Consider the following 16,514-nt stretch of genomic DNA (forward strand, 5'->3'; position numbering starts at 1 on the left):
CGAGAGGGTGAGGGCGAGTGGTCCTTGTCTGCACGAGCCGCAGGACGGCGACACAACAAGAGTGGAGAGGAGAGTCGCGACGTCTACTCTCAGACTCGCATTCTTACATTCCTCGAGTCTTTCACGCACTCTGTCTCAATTCTTTCACCAGTTCACTATTATATGATGACGTCACACCCAGGAACGTGTCATTTAAACTGTCGACTGGTCTGACCGACAGGTGTCGCGTTTTTCACCGCCGTGTTTTTCCTAAATCGCATCACACGGTTGTCCAACTCTGGAATTACGTGACTGCGTCACTCTAGTTTTTTGCTAAAGAGGCGGCGAGTGTTGGCACCATTGTATAAAACTCACATTCACCACTCGCGCAACTAACCAGAGCAAATACTTCAGCAACTGCCGCCACCGCAACTCCTTCATTGTTTGTTTTGTAATGTGAAGAATTCGATTTGTGAAATTCGGCAATTTGACGTTGGGGTGGAAAGTTTTCGGACGCTTCTCCACAAATACCTGTTCGATGCAAATTGGTTCCACCTGAAATCGCTCGCCTCGGGGGCGCCATAAATTTTTCCCTTTACAAGTGCAGTTAATTAACCGATCGAACCCTAAATCAGTCATGACGGGCGTCCGATACTTCGAAGGAGGAGACACATGTCTGAGTTAATCCGGGGGTGAAGTACAGATTAATTAATTTACCTCGACTCCAGATCGTACCCCAGGGACATTTTGATTTGTCACAGTCGCTCCTCTTTGACCCGTGATACTTTAAAGTCTCCAGACGAAAGAAATGCCATTTTCTGGCATTTCGCTACAAATCTCGACATTATCCTCGACACCACGCTCCTGTCACGTGACAACTGTCACTTCTGACCTGGCCGAATCAATCTACGACTTGTCCGCACCGCCTCGAGGTCTGTTCCTTGCGTGAGAATCCCACCGTGCCGCTCCCACGGGAACTGGCTAATGCACCTCGAAAGAATTTATTACCTCGGATCACAGGAAACGGCGCAGAATGTCTGATAGTCAGGTCTTTATCCCTCAGATCTTGATCACCACCGCAACGAACCAACGAAAACCTTGTACAGCTGATTTCGTTAGGGAAGTTCGGAACAGTTGTGAAGAGCCCTTCACAACTCGTACTCCGGAGTTGTATCAAGTTTTTCATTAAGAATGACGCCGAATTGGGTCGCGGAAGGGGATGTAATTGCGCCGCCCATTACTGGAGTTTGCGATTTCCGCTCCCGGATCGAGTTACTTTCCAATAAATACTCCAAATGCGTCATTAGCGTGGCGCTTTTGTTTGGAATCTGCGTCGTGCACAATACACTGCGTAACTGTACGATACTAAAGGTACAGTGGTGTGAGTGCTTGGTTGCCTAAAAGCCAGGGGCTTCAAGACAGTGCAATTTAAAGTAGAAACAAATTGCATAAGAAACAGTCTTGTCACGTAACTTCGTGCCAACTGGTCGTAGAGCAACAATTCTTGTCCTTCCAGTTCTAGTGCAGATCATTGCTAGAGCCACGCGGAAGATTCAAGACTTGTCTCGTCACACTACAGTGAACTGGTAAATATCGACAATTCTAGTGAGGACGCAGCCTTAGCGACAGGTTTTTGGCATGAACTGACATGTAAATCCTGGTAATTATTAGATTTTGAAGCGGATTGTGCTGTTTGTGACACAAAAGGTATTGTTCGACGCCTTTGAATATTTAACGATCGCTTCATGTTCAGACGAGACTGTAATTTCGGCCTAATCCAGTTGGCTGTTGTAAATCGATTCAGATTTTAATTTGTTGTTAATTGCTCCATCCGACCAGGATCAAAAATACCTGTCGGGCAGCGACCCGACTATTAATTTTTCACCGATAGCATTTCGGTTGTGAAATCTGGCCGGATCAATGTTCGGTCCTCGATTTGAATCCTGTTCGGGAGCGCCGCGGTTCATATTCGTCGTAATTCGATAGGTTTGGGAGATTTGAGGGTAACAAACGTGGGTGGAATCGACACGGATACGCTGTCGAACTATTGTCGCCTATTCTTATCGATTTGTCGTTTCCGGAGTGAAGTGTGCCGGAAAAATAAGATTCTTGTTAGCGGGAGAGCATTTGATGTGCGACAGGGAAACGGAAGTTTTTACATCCTCTCCAGTTAGGACACGTTCAGGTGGGCGCACAAATAAATCAACAAACTAGCCCGCTACGGTATCGATTCGCAGGTTCATACATAAGTTTCTCGTTTTTTTCGGCCAATGGAAGTTTGCTGGGTCACAGCCAGAAGTGTTTGTCCTCCTTTTTAATTCCGAGTTTTAATGGAGTTTAATCTTTTCGCTGTTTTATTGGAAAAACTGCGACTGCTGGAGCACACTAGTTTCACGAGTGCATCACGAAAATACAAGACTGAATCGATAGTTTCTACGGAGATATTTAATTTTCTTTAAATTAATTTCTCTTGTGTTGTAACGCTTGCACTGTTGTCGAACCTGTTCACTCAGAAATTACGATCTTGATAATTTCAGGTTTGCGTTAGCTGTTAGAGTGGAAATAGAACGGTGTCTTAATATTAATGCCAGCAACAGACAGAGTTCACATCTGTTCCTCAAGGAGTTTGACTGTTGAAAAATACAAATATTTGAACGTCGAAAATGCAAACGCTTTTCCCTATAAATTTCTGATACAGTAAAAGAAATGTTGTGACTTGTGAGATATTTATTATCCATAAATTGTCAATGTTATTTGCTCGTTTTTCTCCCAAATTGTCGTACAAAATCGAATATTTGTTGAAGGTATGAGTACACTAATACTAGAGAATTACATTATTATCTCCGATGTTTTTTACCAGTTCTGAAGACATTTTTTCATGATTTTTTTTTTACTTAATAGACAGCCTAATGTAATACAGATTCTAGATTTCAATGAAATGAACCTGATGTAGAAAATGATGTGAAAAGAATATTTATTAAGACTAAAGATAGTGAGCGATAATTTGTCATCGTTATACTGAATTTTTATTGATTTTATCTCAAACCTTAGTAAAGAGTGTTAATAACTTCTGCAAAAATAGAAGAGGGGCCAGGATATATTTTTACCAAGAGAACAATATCTCTCAATGTGATGATTCGAATGCAAGAACTGCATAATTCTATCCCTAAGGAGTCAAGAAAGTAAAATGGTGGAGGTGCCAGGAAATATTGTTATTAAAAGTAATGGTATCTCTTTGACCATTTGATCTAAACCAAATTGAAAAATTGCGTTTTATAATGGGTGTTTTTTAAATTTGGCGTTGAAGAGTAGATTGTGACTGAACCATTCGTCTTAAAAACACTGATTTTTCAAACTGCAGAGCAAAAACACAAACAACGCAAAAAGTGAGGTTAGATTTAAACAGCTGATCAACCATTCGTCTAAAAAGAGACTGATTTTTCAAATTACATAATTAAAAACATGCAAAAAGTGAGGTTATAATTAAAGAAAATTAAAAAAAAACACCCAGATTTCATTACGACGAATCTAATGCAAGAAACTTCATGTCTCTATTTTTAACGTTAGTAAAGAAAACTGCATTTAAATATTTTGCAAAAATGGTGGAAGTGCCAGGAAATATTGTTATTAAAAATAATGATATCTCTTTGACCATTTGATCTAAACCAAATTGAAAAATTGCGTTTTATAATGGGTGTTTTTTTAAATTTAGCGTTGAAGAGTAGATTGTGACTGAACCATTCGTCTTAAAAACACTGATTATTCAAACTGCAGATCAAAAACACAAACAACGCAAAAAGTGAGGTTAGATTTAAATAGCTGATGAACCACTCGTCTAAAGAGACTAATTTTTCAAATTACATAATTAAAAACACGCAAAAAGTGAGGTTATAATTAAATAAAATTTAAAAAAACACTCAGATTTCATTACGACGAATCTAACGCAAGAAACTTCATGTCTATTTTTAACGTTAGTAAAGAAAACTGCATTTAAATATTTTGCAAAAATAGTGAGGTGCCAGGAAATATTTTTATTAAAAATAATGATATCTCTGACCATTTGACCTAAACCAAATTGAAAAATTGCGTTTTATAATGGGTGTTTTTTAAATTTGGCGTTGAAGAGTAGATTCTGACTGAACCATTCGTCTTAAAAATACTGATTTTTCAAACTGCAGATCAAAAACACAAACAACGCAAAAAGTGAGGTTAGATTTAAACAGCTGATGAACCACTCGTCTAAAAAGAGACTAATTTTTCAAATTACATAATTAAAAACACGCAAAAAGTGAGGTTATAATTAAAGAAAATTTAAAAAAACACCCAGATTTCATTACGACGAATCTAATGCAAGAAACTTCATGTCTCTATTTTTAACGTTAGTAAAGAAAACTGCATTTAAATATTTTGCAAAAATGGTGGAGGTGCCAGGAAATAATTGTATTAAAAATAATGATATCTCTTTGACCATTTGATCTAAACCAAATTGAAAAATTGCGTTTTATAATGGGTGTTTTTTAAATTTGGCGTTGAAGAGTAGATTCTGACTGAACCATTCGTCTTAATAACAGTGATTTTTCAAACTGCAGATCAAAAACACAAACAACGCAAAAAGTGAGGTTAGATTTAAACAGCTGATCAACCACTCGTCTAAAAAGAGACTGATTTTTCAAATTACATAATTAAAAACACGCAAAAAGTGAGGTTATAATTAAAGAAAATTTTAAAAAACACCCAAATTTCATTACGACGAATCTAATGCAAGAAACTTCATGTCCCTATTTTTAACGTTAGTAAAGAAAACTGCATTTAAATATTTTGCAAAAATGGTGGAGGTGCCAAGAAATATTTTTATTAAAAATAATGATATCTCTTTGGCCATTTGATCTCAACCAAATTGAAAAATTGCGTTTTATAATGGGTGTTTTTTAAATTTGGCGTTGAAGAGTAGATTGTGACTGAACCATTCGTCTTAAAAACACTGATTTTTCAAACTGCAGATCAAAAACACAAACAAGGTAAAAAGTGAGGTTAGATTTAAACAGCTGATGAACCACTCGTCTAAAAAGAGACTGATTTTTCAAATTACATAATTAAAAACACGCAAAAAGTGAGGTTATAATTAAAGAAAATTTAAAAAAATACCCAGATTTCATTACGACGCATCTAATGCAAGAAACTCATGTCTCCATTTTTAACGTTAGTAAAGAAAACTGCATTTAAAGATTTTGCAAAAATGGTGGAGATGCCAGGAAATATTTTTATTAAAAATGATGATATCTCTTTGACCATTTTATCTAAACCAAATTGAGAAATTGCGTTTTATAATGGGTGTTTTTTAAATTTGGCGTTGAAGAGTAGATTGTGACTGAACCATTCGTCTTAAAAACACTGATTTGTCAAACTGCAGATCAAAAATACAAACAACGCAAAAAGTGAGGTTAGATTTAAACAGCTGATGAACCACTCGTCTAAAAGAGACTGATTTTTCAAATTACATAATTAAAAACACGCAAAAAGTGAGGTTATAATTAAAGAAAATTAAAAAAAAACAGATTTCATTACGACGAATCTAATGCAAGAAACTTCATGTCTCTATTTTTAACGTTAGTAAAGAAAACTGCATTTAAATGTTTTGCAAAAATGGTGGAGGCGCCAGGATAACTTTTTAAGAAATAATAATAATTCCATAACCATTTGAGCTAAACCAAATATAAAAGATGTGCTTTATATATTTCAATGTGACAGATGTAATGCAAGAAACCTCTTGACTCTGTTACTAAGGTTAGGAGAGAAGACTGCATTTAAATGTATTGTAAAAAATAATGGAGGCTTTAGAAGATAGTTTTACTAAAAACTGTGTTTTACATCGAATGCAGAACAATTACTCTGTCTTTAACGTTAGCCAAGAAAGCTGCGTTTATAATTTGCAAGAATGGTGGAGGCGCCAGGATATATTTTTATTAAATAAACGATATCTCTATAACCGTCTAAGCTAAATCAAAAACAGAAACTTTGTTAAATAGATTTAATTGTAGCGAATCGAATACAAGAAACTTTATGGCACTCATCATTAATTAGTTCAAGAAACTGCTATTTAATGTTTTACAAAGCGATGGAGGCGCCAGCAAGTTAGAAGAAATAAATGAATATTATCATTGTTTTTTATTAATTTTTCGTCATGAAACAGCATTAATGAAGATACAAATTTCCTTCTGCAATCATTTGCTTTTTGTCAACCGTTTAATTATAATAAACTCGTCTTTACAGACGACTCGATCCTGGATGTAACATCCATAAACTCAACTTGAGAGACACTAATTATAACTTTGCGAGCCAAATTTGCCTCAACTTTATGCAGAAGATCCTTCACATTTAATTCTATCAATGAAATTAGGAATTTTTGCTTGATAAACGTCCCGCAGCTATTCTAAAACACGAGCTGGGCTGAGATACAAAGACAGTTGTTTATGTTAAAGCGTACCACTGCAATCTTCAGGATCGCTATCGCGTCCTTTTGACTTCTTTGCTTTTAAATCCAGGTTTCTGGTTTATTCGTTAATCAGTTGATGTTGTTTTGCGTTAAAAATATGCGCCACCCCTTTCATCCTCCCACGTCGTCCGGCGCCCCTCGAAGAGTCGCTGTGATCATCCCAGCCCCCTCGCCCCATTTAATCATCGAAATCGGAGAAAAGTCGCCGAATCGGTCCGGCGTCCGTCACCTATCTAATTAAATTAAGCATGTGGCAAGCGCCTCCGCCGCGTCGTTTCCAAGCAACTGGAGTGGCGCAAGTCATGTGGCCGGCGTCGAACGCGTGGCCCGCCACTTTGCATCCGGCCGCGTCGCGACGTCCAGGACCCCGCGCGACCACTTCGACGATCGTGCGAGATCAAGTTAAAACGTGAGTGGTGCAACTGCGGCCCCCAGGCCGGTCACCAACCTGGAGGACCACTCCTCCTCGGAAGACGGGAGCATGGCACTCTTGGGACGGGACAAGGAAATGGACAGTGTCGCTCCTCTGCCTCTGCCACCCAGATACAGACTGCGAGACCTCATCATGGGCGATTACGCCTTCAACGACGACGGCGAAAGGTAAGTCGGCGCCCCCGGAGCTTCCCCAACAGTTAACACACTCTGGGTTGTCTTAAACTTGTTCAAATTCCAACCAACGGCGCCCCACTCGAAACCCAACAACTTTTATTCCACCGGAAATGACGTAAACTTTCTTGTTTTATTGGATACACTGGGAACGAGACTCCGATAAAAAGAACAATTTCGAACTTCTGCAATAGAACAGTTTTGAGTGCTGCATACCTACATTTTTTGCAATACATACCTAGTGTGTATTTTTTCCGTGCAATTTGTAAAATTGACGGTAAACTTTACTACTGCTACGAAATTTTTTTGCACGGGACGAGGCGATAGGCGATATTTTTTACGTTTCCTTTACTCTGAATAACGACAATCACAAATGACGGTTGTAAAAGGAAGAGTGGATGCGGCAACGATCGTGTTATTACTTTTCTCTTCTGCAACAACTCGAGGTCACAATGTAACACTTTGTCAAATCGAGACTGCAAATTGCAATACCTTGCAGGAAATATTTTTATGCAGTATTCGATACCGACATGAATACTTTTAACTAACGTCATAAAGAAAAACAATAAAATAGGAGTTTTGTTTAAAACTCCGAACATAACCTGACAACAGTAATGATTAATGTACTTATTTACCTACTTTAGTTGATACATTAGCATTAGTGCAACTCTTAATTGTTGTTTTACGTCAGTTACACATGGCGATTATGGACATGCACTTGCACCATTTTCTAGAACAACAACAAACATAACCTCACAATTGCATAATGAATAACAATGTTCATTAAAACGAAATAAATCGACATTCTGTGATTCTTTTGCACTTTAGACTTTACTTAATTATACTTCCATTTTATGATTATCTGAATCACACATAACCTCACTTTTAAATTATTGCGTTATGAAACGTAACAACACAGTTTGATTACATTTCTATATTACCTATAAAAAAATATCAATTTTGATTGATCAGTTATTTTAAAATCCTTATTGCATTGATAATTTCCTATCAATTACTTACCTGGAAAAGATGTCAATTTGCAATATCTGCAATAGATGTTCCTACTTTATTTTTGTTACTTTTTAGAAATAGGTACGAAACAATAATCACACATTTATAAACATTAACCGATAATAATTAATCCTAGAAAAATAAAATAGTGCTTTACTTGAAACTGAGACCATAACCTCACAATATTAAATTTATAATAAAATTACCACAAAAATATGTTAATATCTATTTTAATTGATAGATTACCTCTAAATACATCTCCGAATATTTGTTGACTATTAATTACATGTAGAGCGCACTGATGTGTACTTTATCCCCTGAAGCCTACACAAACATAACCTCACTCGTCACATAACCTTGAAATTATAAATTAACTTAAATTTCATAAGAAAATACACGAATCTACCTGTTATTTTTGTTTTAGAAGTTATTTGGAACAATTATATTATATCGGGTCCAAATTTGCACTGAATGCTTACCTGAAATAAACATAGCTTCACTTTTTAGGTACATTGATAAAATACCCGTCAGGAAACAGAATAATCATTATTATTAACGGTGCTTACAAATTAGTACAGTGGTTCCAGCGTTCAGACTACGAAAATAATATTTTTGAAATGTGAGACATAACCTCAAGTAAACACAATTAAAATGTGTCTGCTGTATTCTATAAATTAATTTAACTGTACATTCAAAGCGTTATCCTAGATCCTTGATAAACAAAGGCCCAAATATCCACCTACAAACGCTTAAAGTAAACATAACCTCACCTATTTGGGTTGTAAAAGTGTCAGTGTGTAATAATAGCAATTAAAGATACAAACGTTAATTGCTTTTACGGTTTTACGAATATTTGCCGTTAATATTGGTACATCACGTCGTTATTAAATTATTTTTAGAACAGGTTGACATTGGCAAATCTGCAAAATTGAATATGCAGCCAACTTAATAATTCATCGTTGAACCATTATACTAACAAATAGTTGGCAAAACTGACGTTTGTGTTGGCAACAGTTCAACTATCTTGTCAAATAAATTAAGTTTTATTTGAGATGATGCTCAATAGAATTCAACGAGATAACTAATCAAATGAAGAGTTGCATAATTTTATTTATTTATTTTTAGCCAAAGCCAGATGTGACAATGCTAAAAGGTCACATGTAGTTGAAGAAACTGTAATGAAATTAATAACTGTAACAAATTAATTAACAGATTAATAACAAATTAGGTAAGTCTAGCGTGAGTTACAGCCGAAGCATGATATAACCAAGGGAATTGTTTTTGTTTCATGTCCCTTCAGTACAGTAACTACATTACTTGAGTAATAGTTTAAATCTATTGGGAACCAGTCGGTTTTGGTTAGACTTGCTGTGAGAGATAGAGACGTTGATTCTATTTTACAAATTACAAAATGCCCGATTCAACTTGTGAATCATAGGTTATTGTACCAGAAATACATTTCCGATAGTTTTCTTTGACCTACTCGTATCTGTTCCACGTCACCTCTCACCCTCGCCCTCCTCCTACATCTTCGTTTTTAACACAGCAATTTTCCCCGAACCTCTCGAGTCTGCAGTTATGTAACTCTAAATTCTTAAACGGATTAACTCGAACAAAAAGTTCATGTTTCGTCGCGAACCTCCATCGTCGTAATGGATAGCGAAGTGAAATCGACTTCTTTAAAGCCAACGGTCTTGCAATTTTATTTGAGATCGGGGAACACCTATCGGAAAATTCTCGTCGCCCACAAAGACACCGCCACCGCTGAAAAAATAATGAATACGTGGCCCAGATACCACCCCTGTGTACGGCAAGGGTTAATAAGTGATGTCGCGAGCGTAAACAATACAACCACAAAATCAATCAAGTCAGCTTGTGCCGCTCATTAAGGGGGCATCTACATCTGAATGTTGGAGGCTGAAGCATCGTCGGTGAGAGAGAAGTGGTGCCGCAAATTGGAAATGTACAGTTGGCCAGCTTGGCAAAAATAATTTTAACCCAAGAGTGATAGTTATTTTGGGGCGGTTATTCTAGGTATCCGCGAGCAAACAAAAATGAACTGTTTGCTTTGTATTTTTCGTTGGCAAAACCGTTTGTTATCGATTGCGTGTGTACCCACACGTGTAAAATTTCGCTCCCTCCGGTGGACCCATTCACAGATCCGGTGTTAAAACATCATATTATGCAAACCGAGTTTATTTTTTCCCCCGCGAAACTTTTCAAGAGTTTCGGTGCGAAATTTGCATCGTCCCTTGTTACACTCAAAACCAATAAGGGAAGCTGATAACATTTTAATTTCCAGAGGCGAGGATAAACGCAGAGAGAAGCTTAAGCTTATTAAGGCTGTAAAGACGATTTTAAACATTTCAGATTTAATTCGCTTCATTTCCAGACTTTCCTCCCGCTGTTCCTCAATCTACCCGTCTGTTTTGTCCAGCCCCAAATTACTCCATTGTCGAGGGGGCGAGCGCGGCGGACTGCGGACTGAACACTCGTTAGCGAGACAACAAAAGCTGCGTCGATGATAAATGCGGCGTTTTCACGTGAAAACTAACGGAAGCTTCTTAGGACAATTAACTGCGCTCAATTTTTATACACGCTCCGGGTGTTTATTGGAGTGACTCGGGAAAACAGGATTACAAAAGGGCCATTTAGAGGGTCGACAGATTGGCTTCGGGGCGACCTTGCCAACAACTTAAGCCGGCTTAGGCGAATCTCCAAACTGGAGGGTTGTGTTCTTAAATATTCATTAAGTCGACTCGGAGCAGGTAATGCGCTCTCGCCTTTAAAATGCCTGCAGGATCAGCTGATCCCTCAGGACCCCATAAAAAATGTACATAAGTTAGTACACTGAAGAGTGCAGGGGTTTGTAAATTGCGAAGCGACCACAGCCGCCAACAATTCCACACTTACCAAAGCCTCGAATTGATTCTTTGATTATTTTTTAAACTTGCTGTATAGTTGGTGGCCTATGCATCAAAAATGCGTTAAAATATTTTTATTTTTAAATCGATTTGTTCTGATTTTCAGACAAAATTGTTAATAAATCGCATAGAAATGGACACGAATTTGAAATTATCATCGAATTTTCCACCCCTGGAGTTTAATAACCGAAAAATTAGCAATTGTGTCAGTTGGAATGGGGATTATCGCTGGTGAAGTGTCAATATGCAACATGTCATTTTCCTTTGTGGTTTGAATCTGACACTTGGGAAATTGATTCGTCCGGAAGAAACAGCCCTGGGTTCCTTATCGACACATTTTTGTCGAACGAATTCCATCGAAAATAATTTGTTTGCATTGCTCCTATTTGTACAACCTTCTCGTTCACTTTAATAAGAAGAAAATCGCGAAATCTCAGCAATCGAAACTATGTATCTAATTTATCCCGAGCGTTTGGCGCACCAACTCCACTCCACCTAAAATAAATTAGCTGCGGGCCTTTGTTGTCTCCGTTTTAATGAAATCATTTTCGAAGCGTCATAACTCGGAGGCGCGAAATATTTGATCGAGCTTTGCAAACCAATTAAGACGCTTCTAATTGCATTGTTATGTAAGAGATGCGCTCGTTGGGGCGCACTTGTCCCAACCAGTCGTTCGCATTTTTCACAATTGTGTCTCTTCGATTAGTTGGTGCAATGGACCTCGACCCCCTCAGTCGGCATTTATGAGAAAAGTTTTCCCAAAACTAACCCCAGATTAGTCTCACGGCGTCCGATCGATATTAATTAGGAAGTTATCAGGAAAATGATTTGAGTGCACGATCGCTGAAATATTAATTAGACTAAATTGCCCCAGTAATAAAACATTTTGACCCACATTCCAGGTACGCCCGATTAATGATCAAAATGGATCAATTATGAATTATTTCGGGGGATGTACAATTCCTTGCGCGACAAGGAGGACGGCGAGTTGTGTGAACCAGGCTTCGCTTGGGTTTTGAATTTATGGCGCGATATTAATCGGGAAAAAGCCATAAGCGCGTGATTGAGCCGGTCGTGACAGAGCTACCAACACAATGGACGATAGAGATGTGATTTTGTGTGGTTCGATGTGAATTAGTAGGTAGTTCTTTATTGGTGGCAAATTAGTTTTCGTCAGAAGGGACAAGTGTTTGCGGTACGGATCGATCAAACAAACAGTTTGTCCGCGTGTATCGCTTAAAATTCGTGATAAAATATGACACTAACGCTGTCATAATAGCGCTGCATCGATTCCGAGCACAGAGCGAATGTTTGCACAGGACAATTCTGCGATTAGAACGCGATTCGGCATAGAAAAATGCTTTCAGGGCAGTTTTCTTTCTTTCGGAAGAGAAATTAAACGCAGATTTGCGTAATCGGCAAACTGGGTCTGGGGTTTTTTGTTTTGGCTGATTAGGAGGGTTGGTAACTCACCGAATGGGATTTTTATCTGATAGGGACTGTACTGCGGGATCTGTCACTAAGAAGAGGCTCAGATGAGGAAATTAAACAGTAAACTGAGCGAATGAATTTAGAAAGAGTAGATTAGATACAAAAAGACAAACTGGAAGTTGTTGATGTTTATTGACTATTCACCGGCACACGTTTCCATTATTAACTCACCAATCGAATATTATCTGGGGGTGGGTCGGTTATGATGGGGGTGGTATCCTTTTAACGAACTGTACAAACTTGACGTAATCGATGGTATTTATTGAACAGTCGTCGTAAGTTACAGATGTTTGGGAATATTGTGTCATTTTTAGTCGTCAATATGTCATTTCTACAAGATATTGCAAACCTCACACTCTTTCAATACAACTAACTAACACATAAATGTTGGCTGTGATTTATAGTATGCTGGTACAATGGCGGACAAAAAATTTCATCCACAACTGTCATTCTGCTGTAAAGCAGCCGTTAGGAACGAATAACCTCACTTCACATGTTGACATCTGTTAATCAAATTGTGTCTATGTTCTTATGAGTGACAGTAATAAATTTCAAATTTTAATTTGCAAACGTCAATCATACTGACAATAAAGGTTAAAATACACGCAATTTTTGTGAAATGACAGTACAAGGGTTGACGAAATTTTTTGGCCGGAACAGTACTATTGCGACCAAAAAATTTCGTCCACTCTTTTCCTGTCATTTCACAAAAATTGGATGTAGTTTAACCTTTATTGTCATTATGATTGACGTGGGTGGAATGACAGTTGTGGACGAAATTTTTTGTCCAGCGAATAAATTTTGGGACACCAAATTTGCTGTCATTTGGAAAAATGAAATGTAGTCTAGGCTTTATTGTCATAATTTCTGAGATATTAAAATTATTTTCTCAATACTTCAAAGTAACGTCAGATTAACTGAATCTGAACATGTGAATAGTGTCAAAGTGACAACTGTGGAAAATAGGGTTATTAATATGTAAAGGGTGTTTTACAACTAATGACAATGACATGAAATTGATGTCCGAAATTTATTCGCTGGCATAGTACGAGGTATTGCTTTAGACGCTTCCAAAACTCAATCAAAATGTGGAGTTTTGGAAGTGTCTATAGTAACATACTATACCAGTTTTTTTTGCTATCCGATAGTACAAATTTGCCACCACTTTTAGAATTCTAAATTTGACAGCTGACAGTTGTCATTTTACAGTTTTCAATTTTCAAAGTGGGAATTAGCGTGTTCTGAGTTTGTTAAGACAGCAAAAGAGGTTTCTCCAGAGTAAACCATGCAGAGCATTAGTTGCCGTGGTGAGTAATACACACTTCAACACACTTTCTTACTTTGGCAACAATAAAGACCATGCTATGAAACAGGATATATTTATTGTAATGTCTCATTATTGAAATGATTAGTATTTAGTGGAGTTATTCGGTGTTCCCGGCAAGAATGAATACCTTACAAAATATCTTAATTTGCTAAATCAGAAAACGCATTTGGTGGCTTATATTAGAGATGTAATCAACAAATTTATTCAGAAAGGAAGTGTAAACAAAGGATAATCAACTGGAAGGTTTCTAGAATCTGAGGAAGCTGTTGAGGATTAAATTATTGATTAGAACGCAACCCATTAACATTGTGCAATATCCGTTTGTTTTAAAGACAGTGTTTAAATAACGCTCTGAGAACTAGAGGAAAAAATTACGCGTTACTCTCGTAATATTGGTTAGAAAATGTGACAAAACATTTTTTTCGGGAAAGTGACAAATGTCTGGACCGAAGCAGTGAACATTTGTTTTGTGCTATCTTCTTGTTTTGTTGTGGATTGATTGGATTTTCATTATTTGCGACGATTTTTTAAATTTTAGATTACATTGTCTTAAAGCCCCTTGCTTTTAGGCAACCAACTAATCATATCAATTTACCTTGAGTTTATAAATGTAAAGTATAGTGCAGTTACGCTAAGCTTTATAGCTGGGAAATTTCACAGCCAACTACGATAAAGAAATATCAATTATAACATGATTCTTACATTTTTGGCAATTTTCAATTAAAAGTCTAGATTTATTTGTTGACCGAAATATTTGTGTACAAAACTATAAGTTGGTGATGCTGCTTTCGACAGAGCGGCACTACATGCACTAGGCAAGAACCGCGTGCTGCCTGACAAGATTCCCCCAAGCTTGCTCGTTATAGTGGCAGATATTATTACACCGCACAAAATATATCTTATTTTTCTTTGCTGCTATTTTTGCGTCTTATTCCACTCAGAATTAGTACCGAATCAGCGACACTGTTGATACAATTACGCGCTAAAACTACCAAACAATCGCCCTGCGAGGAAACAAACAAAACTGCTAAAAGCAATGCTTTCAGCTTCAAATAAATAGCTGTCAGCAATCGTCCCGATACGTGACGTCACAAACAATTTAAATCAGCGCCAGCTTTAACCCGTTTAATTTAGAGAAAAAAACACATTTTTGTTGACTTCGCAGTCATCCATCTTCCCCCGGATTTTTTGCGGCAGAAAATACATAAATCCCCGAAACTGGAGTTTTTTGGCATGTGGGTCTAGGATCGGCATGAATTTTTTAAATTGGAGTTTGAGCGTAAGAAAATGGGGCGCTCCTTCAATTACGCTGCATTGTTCGTATTTGTGACGTCAACAGTTATTTTTACTCTTATCAAATTTGAAACGACGCAGCGGGATGAAATTGTACCATTATTAGGTACAATAAAGCCGAGAATGGTTCAATTAATTACAACGACTGGAACGTAAACAAGCGGGACATTTTGTGCATTAAGTAGGTCATAATGAGCACAACATTAGCATAAAGCAGACCACATTTTTCATCGTTAACTGGCACGGAATTCGCTTCTGTTGGATTTAGGTGAGAATTTGTAGATAAATCTTGCCGCTATCGGAGGTGAGCGTTGGGCGATCCTCGACGCGTAGACAGCGCGCCCGTGTTGAGGTAAATGTGCCGCCTTTGCGAAACTGGCACAAGGCTTCAAGCCGCGCAAGAATTACAATCGTTATTTATTGAACTGACACAAATCGTGACATTTATTTTTGTTCTTGTAAACCATTTTCCCGGCGCATCCACCATTTCCATCTCGAAATAATTTATTGGATACAGGAATTTTAAGAATTTTTCGTCTCTCAATTTTAATAACCAATCCCATTCCGCGCTTCAAGAGCTTCCTTTGCCCTTCCATAAACACCAAAAAAACTGAAATTTGGTCCACTTTCCGCTCCATTATATTTAATTTTAATTAAAATGCATAAATTTAATTTGCACGGGAGCTTCAAAGCCCCAATTTTTGCTGCAATTATGAATTATAATTACCACGAGTTTTTAAATTTGTCTTTGTCCCGGAAAAATCGTGACACGCTTAAAGTAACTACAGGGTGAGCCGATAAAGTGTTGTAACGGGATTCGGCTGAATCACCCCCTTGTCCTGAAGAATCTTACAATGTACAACTAGAGCAAACGTAATTTACGCAACAAGGACTGTTTATTTTATCGCAATTGATTTGAATAGTCCTGAATAGTCCTCCGAGACGCTGCAAGACCGCGACTCCGCTAGTAAACAAATTAAATTAATCAGCGACCTTGTTAGACGCTGCCTGTTATCCTTAAGGACATCAAAAGAGATCGGGGATAATTAGGTTGTTGAAAAAATGTAATAATCCGCGATCTCGCATCAAAACGGTCTAATTGGATTTATCTTGCAAAAATTTGATACGCACGTTTTACATTCAGAGATCTTTGGCGGGATTTGCCACACGAAGGCGGAATAAAATGATTGAATAATATTCTTGCGGCGCGGCGGCGGCGTAATGTGTAAAGTTTGTAATAACAATAATTTACGCTGGAAAATCCCTCAGTGAAATTTACACCCTACCGTTTTTTACTCAGTTTACATAATATTTTTTACGGGTTTGTGCTGTAATGGCTGAACGTTTTAAGTAACCTCCTGTTGCGACCATAAATGGACAAATCCATTTA

At 37.6% G+C, this 16,514-nt stretch overlaps 1 long non-coding RNA gene across 4 annotated transcripts; it reads right to left on the reverse strand.

Annotated features, from left to right (window-relative positions):
• Positions 1–4,230: 4,230 nt before the first annotated feature.
• LOC138138194 (uncharacterized) lies at positions 4,231–9,051 on the reverse strand. 4 transcript variants are annotated; one of them, XR_011161983.1, is made up of 6 exons: positions 8,656–9,051; positions 8,496–8,568; positions 8,336–8,445; positions 7,718–7,808; positions 7,317–7,509; positions 4,231–7,263 (listed from the first exon to the last, which is right to left on the reverse strand). It is a non-coding gene; the product is annotated as an uncharacterized lncRNA (long non-coding RNA). The 4 variants fall into 4 exon arrangements; XR_011161981.1 differs by having other exon boundaries at positions 7,714–7,808; XR_011161982.1 differs by having other exon boundaries at positions 7,571–7,808.
• Positions 9,052–16,514: the final 7,463 nt, after the last annotated feature.

This window comes from Tenebrio molitor, chromosome 1, assembly GCF_963966145.1.
Source record: "Tenebrio molitor chromosome 1, icTenMoli1.1, whole genome shotgun sequence".
NCBI classification, from domain to species: Eukaryota; Metazoa; Arthropoda; class Insecta; order Coleoptera; family Tenebrionidae; genus Tenebrio; species Tenebrio molitor.